Source organism: Meleagris gallopavo, chromosome 10 (assembly GCF_000146605.3).
Source record: "Meleagris gallopavo isolate NT-WF06-2002-E0010 breed Aviagen turkey brand Nicholas breeding stock chromosome 10, Turkey_5.1, whole genome shotgun sequence".
Taxonomy (NCBI): domain Eukaryota; kingdom Metazoa; phylum Chordata; class Aves; order Galliformes; family Phasianidae; genus Meleagris; species Meleagris gallopavo.
This window is the reverse complement of record NC_015020.2, coordinates 13157022-13166939: the sequence shown is the minus strand read 5'-3', so window position 1 is coordinate 13166939 and position 9918 is coordinate 13157022.

Genomic DNA, 9918 nt, shown 5'->3' with positions numbered 1-9918 from the left:
GCTGTGCATGTTCACAGCCTGAGAAGGGCTCTGTAAGAGGCTGACCCAGCTCTTCTCTCCATCACCACTCTTCCCACCAGAAACCCTTCTTCTAATGAGCTTGGCTCTGAAGTTGAGCTTGGTGACTTGACTTGGGCAGCTAAGAGCTGAGAGGCAGTTAGGATCAATAGAGCATCCTGCTAAAGGGTCAATTTTAGGAAAACAGATGCTTTATCTCCCTTGGATTAGGGAGTCCAAGGTCAGAAGTATCCCAGAAGATCCTGTGCCCAAGCCAAGCCAAGAATTGACAAGCACTGGTGGCAAGGACTAAGCCTTTTCCAGAAGGTTCTTGGTCTGACTCTGACATCAGAGGACATGTCCCTGCAGTACTCTAGACTCTAGAGGTAGCTCTAGCTCTCTCTACAGCACACAGCCCCACCAAACTTTGCCAGGCTGGACTACAAGCCTACTTATCCAGTGGTCAGATGGGAAAAAGAGATCTCCAAGCACTTACTCCCTGCAGTCAAAATCCAACTCTGGCTTGAATAGAGAAGACATTAACCCTACTGATAATGAGAAATATTGGCAACACGGCCACCTTCTAGCCTCAGACTTGGCCATCTTCATTTTCATTTCTCTGCTTCATGGCTCCGTATGGTTGAGTAGTGGGGGACTTTCATTGAGTGGCACAGACCAGTGCCCTTTGCTGCTCTGCTGTGAGTCACCATGGGGTCTCCCTGATCTGCTGGGGATGAGCAGAGCCTGTCTTTGTGCAGCTCAAACTAATGCCCCAACATTAACAAGCCTTCCATACTTTCATCTATACTGTGGAAGCAGAAAGCTATTCCAGCAGAATAGTTTTCTGACCAGAAACATAAAACGGCACGAACAGCCATTCAGAAATCCACTTAATTTTTTTTTGTCTGGCTACATGAGTCATCTGATTAGAGAAGAGAAACAAGTAACTGGGGCTGAGCAGCAGCCAGCTGGGCCTGAGAAACAACGCTGCACAACTGGTGCAACCCAGCAGCGTGCATGGGGAGTGCTTGCAAAGAGCTGTCAGGAGCCATAGCCGAAGTTTATTTAACACAGATCCACATCAGTACCGCCGAGCAACAATGGGATGTGCTAAGAGAATGGAGAGACCATTCATTATCTGGGTGATTAGCAATGAAATATTTCTCCTGCTCTGCACTGGCAGCTACTGGCTGAACAACTCTGGCCATCCTCCTGCTGTCATCAGAAGAGGCTCCTGGTAGAAACCTGGCCACCTCTTTGCTCAGGAAAGCAGCCAGCTCATTTGACTGGGTCTAGTGGTCCCAAATGATAAATCAGAGGACTCCAGGGTGCAGTTTCACAAATACAAAAGGGTAAACACTTCTCTTCCAATGAAGATCCCCAGTGGCTCTAAAGAATGACGAGAAGAAGTCTCTGGTGAGCTGGGGCTGGCAGGTGCAGGATGCAGGCAGGGGACTGGCCACTGGTGGAGACGAGCTCTGGGCATGATTTTCTTTCATGGTGGAGTTTTTCCTTGACCTTCACTCCATGTTTCATGACTCACTGGCAAAACAACACCCGCTGCTTCTGTAGTTTCCATCTAATTACCGCAGAGGATTGCTGGTCCCAGCTGCGCAGGTCTGAAACGATTTCCAGATCATGCTTTGTGTGCAAGGTGGGGGAGGACAGAGGCAGGAACAGGATGGGCAAGGAGACGCTCTCACTTTCTCTCTATAACTATTAGGGCTAATTGCCCCCTTTCCTCTATCCGCCAGAACGCGTACCCCACCCCAAACAAATATAGACTCCTATGGCAACACATGTTGGGGAAACTTAACAGCTCATGCTCCAAATTACATTGGAAAAACATATGAGGGAAAAATAAGAAATGACTAATTGGACTGGAGACTCCTGAGAGCCAGGAGTACGGGTTGGGGGCACTGGCCCTGTTCCTCTGCACCGGGACAGGTTCACAGCCTCACTGCTTACAGGACAGTGGCAGATCAACCAGAGTTGGGCTGATGAGGAGATGCTGCAGCTCTCATCGGATCTCCGACGGAGATGCATGAATCCTGCTGCTTTGCCAAAGAGCCTCCAGATATCTCCAATTTTTACAAGCAGAAAGAGCCAACTGTGGTGCTGCCCTTGGCTTCCTTTGGTCCATGCTTGCATTAGTCTCATCATGGTCTTCCAAGAGTCTAGGGAAGGACACAGACAGTGCAACCAACTATAAGCAGGTGATTTGAGAGAGAAAGCCACCTATGGATGCTACCAGCCCACATTGAAACTGTGTGGCTCTGAAGAAAAATACACCAGCATGGGGCAAAGAGAGGCTGGACTGTACCAAGGTCTCCAGGAGTACTTGGAAGTGTGTTAGAACACGATGGGGAGCTGTAGGGCCAGGCTGCATGCCACCAAGAGCTGGGCTTTGTCATCCATCTTGAGTCTTGGCAGAAGCATCGCCAGGGCATGTGTTAGCACGTGGAGAATGGCACCTGGCACCACAGAGCCAGGCAATGAGCTGCCCTAATAAAAATAGTAACACTGCACCAAGTGTTTTGCTCACAGCATTTTCTTTCACCCCTGTAGAGTCCTCAGAGAAGGAGCTGAGGCTTCTGGCTCTGTCCCTGCAGATGAACCAGACTGGACAATATGGGAGCATGGGGCCACCTCCTTTGTTCCTGTCCCAAAGTCATCAGCTAGGTGGATGGCGTCCAGATGCTTTTCTTCAATCTTATATGTAGGTTGATTCACTGTGAAAGAGCTTGGAAGGGTGTGACAGGAACAGTGGTGAGCAAGGCAGCCAGAGAGGCTGGGTTTGGGGAAGGCAGCAAAGCAGAACGGATAAACCACAGATGCCATCAGTACTGCACATATTTTGGTGCTGCGTCACGGGCACTTGGTGAACAGCATTTCTCAGAAATGCAGGCTTTGCTCTGGTTGAGCAGACCTGAAGGCCCAGTACCTATCTACTGGCAATGACCCATTCCAGATGCTTCAGAGAAAGGTGGAAAAAAGAAAAAAAATGCAATGTGCACCTGGCCAATTACGTACTGAACAGCTCTTCTGTGCTGCTGTGGAAAATGCTTGCGATTTCCATCTGCCTATAGCTAGAGAAAGCCCAGATCCTTGTTTCAGAATTCAGCCTCCGTAAGCAAAATGTTTCCTCCCAGCCTCTAGGATGCTGTGCAGGTCCTGCACTTTGCAGCCACACTGATTCTGTGTAAGGAGAGCATATAGACTGCTCTTGTGCTTTTACCAAGCCATCAAACCTCTTGCTGTCTTTGAGTCCTTTCTTTTGGGCAACAGTATTTTGGGCTTTGATGGACTTCAGACCCTTTGCATTCTGGGATGGCCATGTTTTACCTTGCAGGTGCCTTTGTTCTTCTCAGCTGTAGCTTTCACAGCAGCCCCAGAAGAGCAGGGAAGCACCATTCTGGAATGGGCAACAGGCAAAGACCAGCCCTGGAGATGTCATTGCCAAGCTCCATGGAAAGACTGGAGATCAAAGGGAGATGGTGCAGTAAAGGAAGCAGGGTCGTGGCTGGCTGATAACCTCTGCAGGGACATGCCTCTACTTGCTGTGCACTTGGTTTTCCAGGAGCATCAACATGTCTCAGGACCAGACGCAAGAAAGCAGCGACTCTCACCTTGCACAAATGGAAACCAGTTGGTGGTAGATGAGTGTCAGCCCAAAGCCAGGCTGATGGCCACAGGACATTGAGCTGTCCTGGTGCTGGAGGCAGGGATCACCTCCATGCCTTTCCTTCTTTGCCACCCCATTGCAGCCCTAGGAAAGCTCTGCTATTTCAGGAAGTCTCAAGAAGGACACATAGATTGCCCAAAGCCCTATTAAAAGCCAGGTTTACTCAACCCTCCACGCATCCACCACCCCGTGGTCTTCACTTGTGTCCCTGGAAAACCCCTCATGGAAAAGTCCTTGTCCCATCCCTTCAGCACCAGTCCAAAGCACTGTTTCCCTATAGAGAAAGCAGGCTGCTCTCCATCCCTTCAGCCACAGCCACAGTTAGAGGGATGCTACAGCACACTGTCCCCAGGATGCATCCCCTTCCTCGCTGCCGCTGGTGGGGCAAGGAGCCCGGCAATTCTTGGCTCTCCCAGCTTGCCCAGGGAAGTTGACGGGGAATGCAGACTGTGGGAGGAAATGACAATGTTCATTGTTTGGATTGAATATTTTTCTTGGCCCTCTCTCTATTGCAGCGTGCCTTTTATTTCATTATTTTTTCTCCCCCCTCCCCGACACCCCGAGCATGCTGACTCTCCCTCTCTCCTTCCTGAGGCTCTCTGGCACGCAAGGAGGAAATCAGCTCTGAAAAACACAGAGAGGGACAGAGAGGGAACAGCGCTGGCATCTGGTCAAGAAGATTTTTGGGATGCCTCGCTGCCCTGAGCCACTCTGAACAGCAAGTGAGTGCTGCCCAGCCGCTGTGCCCAGGAGAAGAGACCTCGAGGGAAGAGAGCTAAAGAAATTTGGCAAGAAGAACCTGAGACCAAGTGTCTGGGAGAAGACGAAAGAGGAATAAATTCCTGCAGTCCTAGTGTTTGTCCACTATTTCTGTGTCACCTGGTTTCTTTCCCCCGAGCCATTTCTGTGCTTCCTTTAGAATCACAGAATCATTAGATTTGGAGAAGACTTCTAAATCCCCAAGTGAACCCCAGCCCATCCCACCATGCCCACTGCCCACATCCCTCAATGCCACATCTCCATGGTTCTTAAGTACCTCCAGGGGTGGTGACTCCACCACCTCCCTGGGCAGCCTGTGCCACTGCATCACCACTCCTTCTGAGAAGAAATTTTTGCTAATTGTTGCCCTCGAAGCCACATGCCCTCAGGATGGCTTGGAAGTGAAATGAAGAAATATCAGTTGTTTTTGAGCTTGCTGCTGTCCCCAGGCTATTCGTTATCAATCACATCTCAGGTTCTCCAGGTGTCCCCTTAGCTTTGTCCCTTGTACATCCTGATCTCACTCCTCAGAGGACACAGAAGGAGGAATAACCCAAAGGCAGGAAAGAACAAGCACGGGGCAGTGCAGGGAAATGCCACATGCAGGCAGCACTCCTGGCAAGCCCAAGGGTCTTCGAAGGGTGTCCTCAGGGCTCCCCATCCCATAAGCCTGCCATCCTGCCCCCAGCACCATGCCCACTGCTGGCAGAGCCATCGCCAGCCAAGCCCTTCGTGCAAAGTATGTTGCAGGATAGGACGGGTTATGGAAAACAAGCCCTGAAAACCACAAGGGCCTCCTGACCCACTTGTATCCAGTTTCTGCCAAGTTCTTGTTACAGATCTTAAACAGAAAGAAAAACAATGTACGAGGGATGAAGGAGCTGAAGGGGAATATTCGTGTTGGAAGAGCAGTTGGCCGAGCTGCGCTCAGGGATGTTTGTTTATTGTCAAATGCGACTCAATGATTTTGATTTCAGCGGGTGCCTTCCGTGGTTTCCCACTCCTGTCTGCGTCCCCAGCTGCATGATGGCAATGTCTGCGAGAAGGAAGCAGGACCTGGGGCTCTGCAGCCTGTCCCTGGCCTGGTGCTGCTGCGTGGTCTCTGGGTGCCCTTCCATTTGCTTTGCCTCTTAGGAAAACAAACTCCACCTGTGTGCAGGGCAGGAAAGGCACACCTCAGGGGAATGCTGAAGGAGAAGCAATCTGTGCTAGGTCAGCCCACAGCCAAAGGTAAGCAGCATGGAAATGTGCCCAACAGGTATCTAGACAGCTCCATCTCCAGAGAGCTGCCTGCCACCCAGGGCTTTTTCCCCTTTCAGGCCAGGGGCTGCGTCTAAGCCCACAATGACCACAAACTTAATTTTAGTCACATGGATTGCTTCACCACATTCTCTTGAAACATGGCACACGCTGTCCTACATGGGAATGTGCCAGAGTCTTGGGCAACTCGTTAGGTGTGTGCTCACCTGGAGCACATGGCCCTGTGGGCTCTGGTGGAGCACCTGAAGGAACAGTAGTCACCCTGCTTCTTGCAGAAGGATCTTCTCCACGCTTTCAAGGCCAGGTGGCAGACAGAGGAAGAAGGCAGGCTGGATAAAAGAGTCACAAAATGCTCCCATGGAGGGAGCATTAAGGTTGGAATAGAGTTCTAGGATTGCCATGGTCAATCATGGTCTGATGGTCAACCCACCCCCACCATGCGCACTGACCATGTCCCCTCAGTGCCACATCTCCACGGCTCTTGAACACCTCCAGGGACGGTGATTCCAACACCTCTCTGGGCAGCCTGTGAGAGTGAATTTAAATGGCCGAGTTGATATAAACCTGGCTGCTTTTCAGAGCAGCAGGGGCTCCCCACTGCCCTACGGGCCAGGAGAAGAGGCCTCTTCCAGCATTATACTTCTGCATGGTTCCCTGTGCTGAGCATGGTGTAACACAAGAGCCCCTGTGGTGTGGCAGCAAAATGTCTCATGGATGTGGAGAAGAGGCAGCGACCTGCTGAGCAGCCCCATTTTGCTCAGGGTTCCATCCTATCCCCCATGGCATCAAGTTACAGTGGGACCCTGATTTTAAGTGAGATTTCCCCATCTTTATTGTACATGCTGTCAGAGGGGTTAATTGTGGCTGCCAAACGCTGGACACAAGCCGTGAAGGTGCCAAGGGAGGGTTTTGTGCACAGCACTGAGAAGAGGAGAAGACCCATTGGGTCCCGGCTACCTGTTGAGTCACGAGAGGCGAGAACAGCCTGCAGCCACAAACACGCCTCCATCCCTAACTCATAATTTCCACTGCAATTACTCAGGAAAACCACAAAAGAGAGAACAGCTTAGCATTTTACGATCGTGATAACATGATCGGCAGCGCACGCAAGGGCAGTGAGACCTTGTCCTCATGGGGGAAAGACCTGCAAAATCCCTGGCAGCTCGCGCCAGCCACAGCCTCCTGCCATGGGCTGCTATCACCCCGTGGTGGCCTCGTGCCGATGTCCCTGGCTGTCCCCCAGCAGGGTTGCTCAGAGCCCAGCCAGGAGGCCTTACGCAGGGCAGGCAGAGCCTGGGAGCTCAGGCCAGCTCCAGAACCGCATGTGTTCCCCACTAAGAAGGCAAAAAGGGTGCCTACACCTGCTACAGTTAACCCTTTGCTACCTGTGCAAGTGGAAATGGTGCAGAAGGGTTTGGCTGCCCATGTCTGCTTGATCACCGCAAGAGCCTACATTTTTCTTCAGGATGGTGGTCTTACTCCATCCTGTGAATATGACGGTGATGAAAGAGGTGGGCTTTTCCACCTGAACCACAGTGTTCTTCTCCTGCAGTGGGGGTAAGGAGAGTGCAGAGATGGTGGGCTGGAGACTGCTGTGTTTTCCCAGGTGTGACGAGCACTAGCTACCCTCATGCATGGACTCACACAGCACCAGGTCAGCAGTGGGGACAGGCGGTTTCCCTCCTCCTCCCCCCAGCCCCAAGCCCCCTCCCCTCTCCATCCACTGCTGCCATCTGTTTTCCTACTGATGGAAGGGGATGAGATGTTCCGCTGGCCCTTGAGAGGCAAAGCGTCTCGGTGCTAACTCGTATTCCTGATGGGCTTCTGGAAGGGTTCACATCACTCCCTCTCTCCTTGAACTACGTGCCTCCACGCGGAGGGGATGGGGAACTTGGCGCAGAGCAGCGAGAGACAGGAGGCAGATGGATGGCCAGATTAATGGAAAGGGAAGGGAGGTGGGGAGAGGAGTGAGAGGGATGAGCAGGCAGGCTGGTCTGCTGCCAGCGAAGGAGAGAGATGAGCGAGAATCTCACTGATGCCATTACTTGGTGACTTGAAATTTCCAGCAGGAGGTTGGCGAGGTGGGGCTGGGTTGGTCAAAGCTGGGCTTGGCTGCTGCTCACTGTGCCTTAGCCTGAAGAGGACCCTGAGGGGAGGGACCGTGCCAGCAGCCAGGAGCACTGCACTTCTCCTGAATAGGGCTGTATCCTGAACGAGGCGGCCAGATGAAAGCAATTCCTCATTCTGTGCACTCACTAAGAGACAACAGCATCTCCAAAGGGTGACTCAGACCTGAGGGGACCTGGAGAGGCCACTGGAACAGTGTGGAGAGCAGAGGCTGGGCTCCAAAAGAGATGCCTCCAGTGAGGGATTACTTTTAGATAGGGAGGAATCTGGGCCTAAGACATCCCACACAGCTGGCAAGTTGAACTGAACCACACCAAACCCAGGAGGAGCTCTAAAAGCAGATTCCTTGAGCAGGCAGATGAAGGAGACATGGGGATGAGTGGGGGATGTCATGCAGCAAGGCCAGGTTATGGGTTGTATTCCATCCATACCTTACTCTCAGTGTCTGGCATCTCCACGGTCCACAAGAGATTGGCCCCCAAGTGAAATGCCTGCAAGATCACTCAGGCAGGAGAGGAAGGGGAGTATGGGGATGGGAGTGCAAGAGAGCACAGATGAGATGGAAACCAAGTTTGGGGCACTTCCTTTGGTCAGAGAAGTGGACTGGTAACACTTCTCATCTTCCCAGTGCTTAGCAGCCCTCTGAGCAATACCTTCGGGGAAGAGTTGTGGCAATATAATGTCTACTCTAAAGCAAGTATTAAAAGATTGGCTTATCAGTCCAACAAAAAGAGTAATCAAAGACATGAGAGAAGAGGAGGAGAGCAGGGAGGAGGAGGCTGTGAGCTGTTTCTGAAAGGAAAGCAAAGAAAACAACCCGAAGGATGAATCTTCATTAGTATTGCAGTGAGTGACTGTGACCTTAAAAACAGGCCTGGCTGATGAAATTGCTAACAAGGAGGAAGGCATTGTTCCACAGAGGAGGATCAGGATATCTGACAAAGAGATGACCTGAGGACTAGGGAGAGAAACAGGATGACATTCACTTGTGTAAAATTGAAGGGCAAGCTCTTGTGCTGATAGTAAAACATCTGCTGTTAGCTTGGAGCTCATCAGTTGGAAACAAAGGATGCAGGGAAAGATCTGGGTGTACTTGCTGACCTCAGGTCTCTCTGAGCTGCCAGACTGATGCAACTGCAGAAATGACAGATATGTTCCTGGGTCTTATCAAAAGAGATTTACACATAGGCTTTGTGCAGGGATTTGGTGAGACTGCAGCTGGAAGAGCGTGTACTGCTCGGTCATTTCTACTGGAAGAGTAATTAAAAGCAGAAAAGGTGTAGAAAAGTATATGATAGTAATGACAAGAGTAGACTATCTGCTTTTAGGGCACTGCAAGGTTTTGGCTTGCTTAAGTTACAGCTGTGGGCTACAATTCTTGTCTGGAAATGCTCCCTAGAAGTAAATGAGGATAACAACACCCAGGAACAGAAAGAGTTTGTGTTGACCATGAGCATGCTAACGGCTCTAACGAGAAGACTGAGAGCACTGCTATGAGACACTGGGATTTTAGAGTTAGTGCCTCTCTCTCACGCACACAAACAAGCTGGCATTTTTCCATCATCCCTTATGGGGATGATGGAAAAGACGCAGACCCAAGGTGAGCCACAAAACCTTCCTGCTTCAAATATACTGCCCTGGAGCTGAGCTTTAAGAGACATGGAGCTCCCAAGGCACTGGATCCACCATTGAGCTCTGGTACTCAACCATCCAACTCCTCTCTAACACGCAGCAGCCTATTGCCTTACAGATTACAGGAGCGAGACACAACAAGGCGCCAGGTTTGGTAGATAACTGCTGCACGTCCTGCCAAGCACATTTCCTCCCTGGGGACATGTCCACTGCAGCATCGAGGCCACACGGTCACACACGGTCACATGTGCTGCCCTTTATTCCACCCTTCAGCTGACAAAGAGCTGAGCTAGGCAGAACTAGCGAGCAAAACCCGATCATTTGCATTGAAATGAGTTCATTAAAAAAAAAATCAGCAAAACCCAAAGCTATTTTTGGTGTGTAGACTTCATTTACATTTTCCTTTTTGGTAGAAATCCCAAATTTTCAGCAGACAACATTCCAAAATTCCCTCTTCG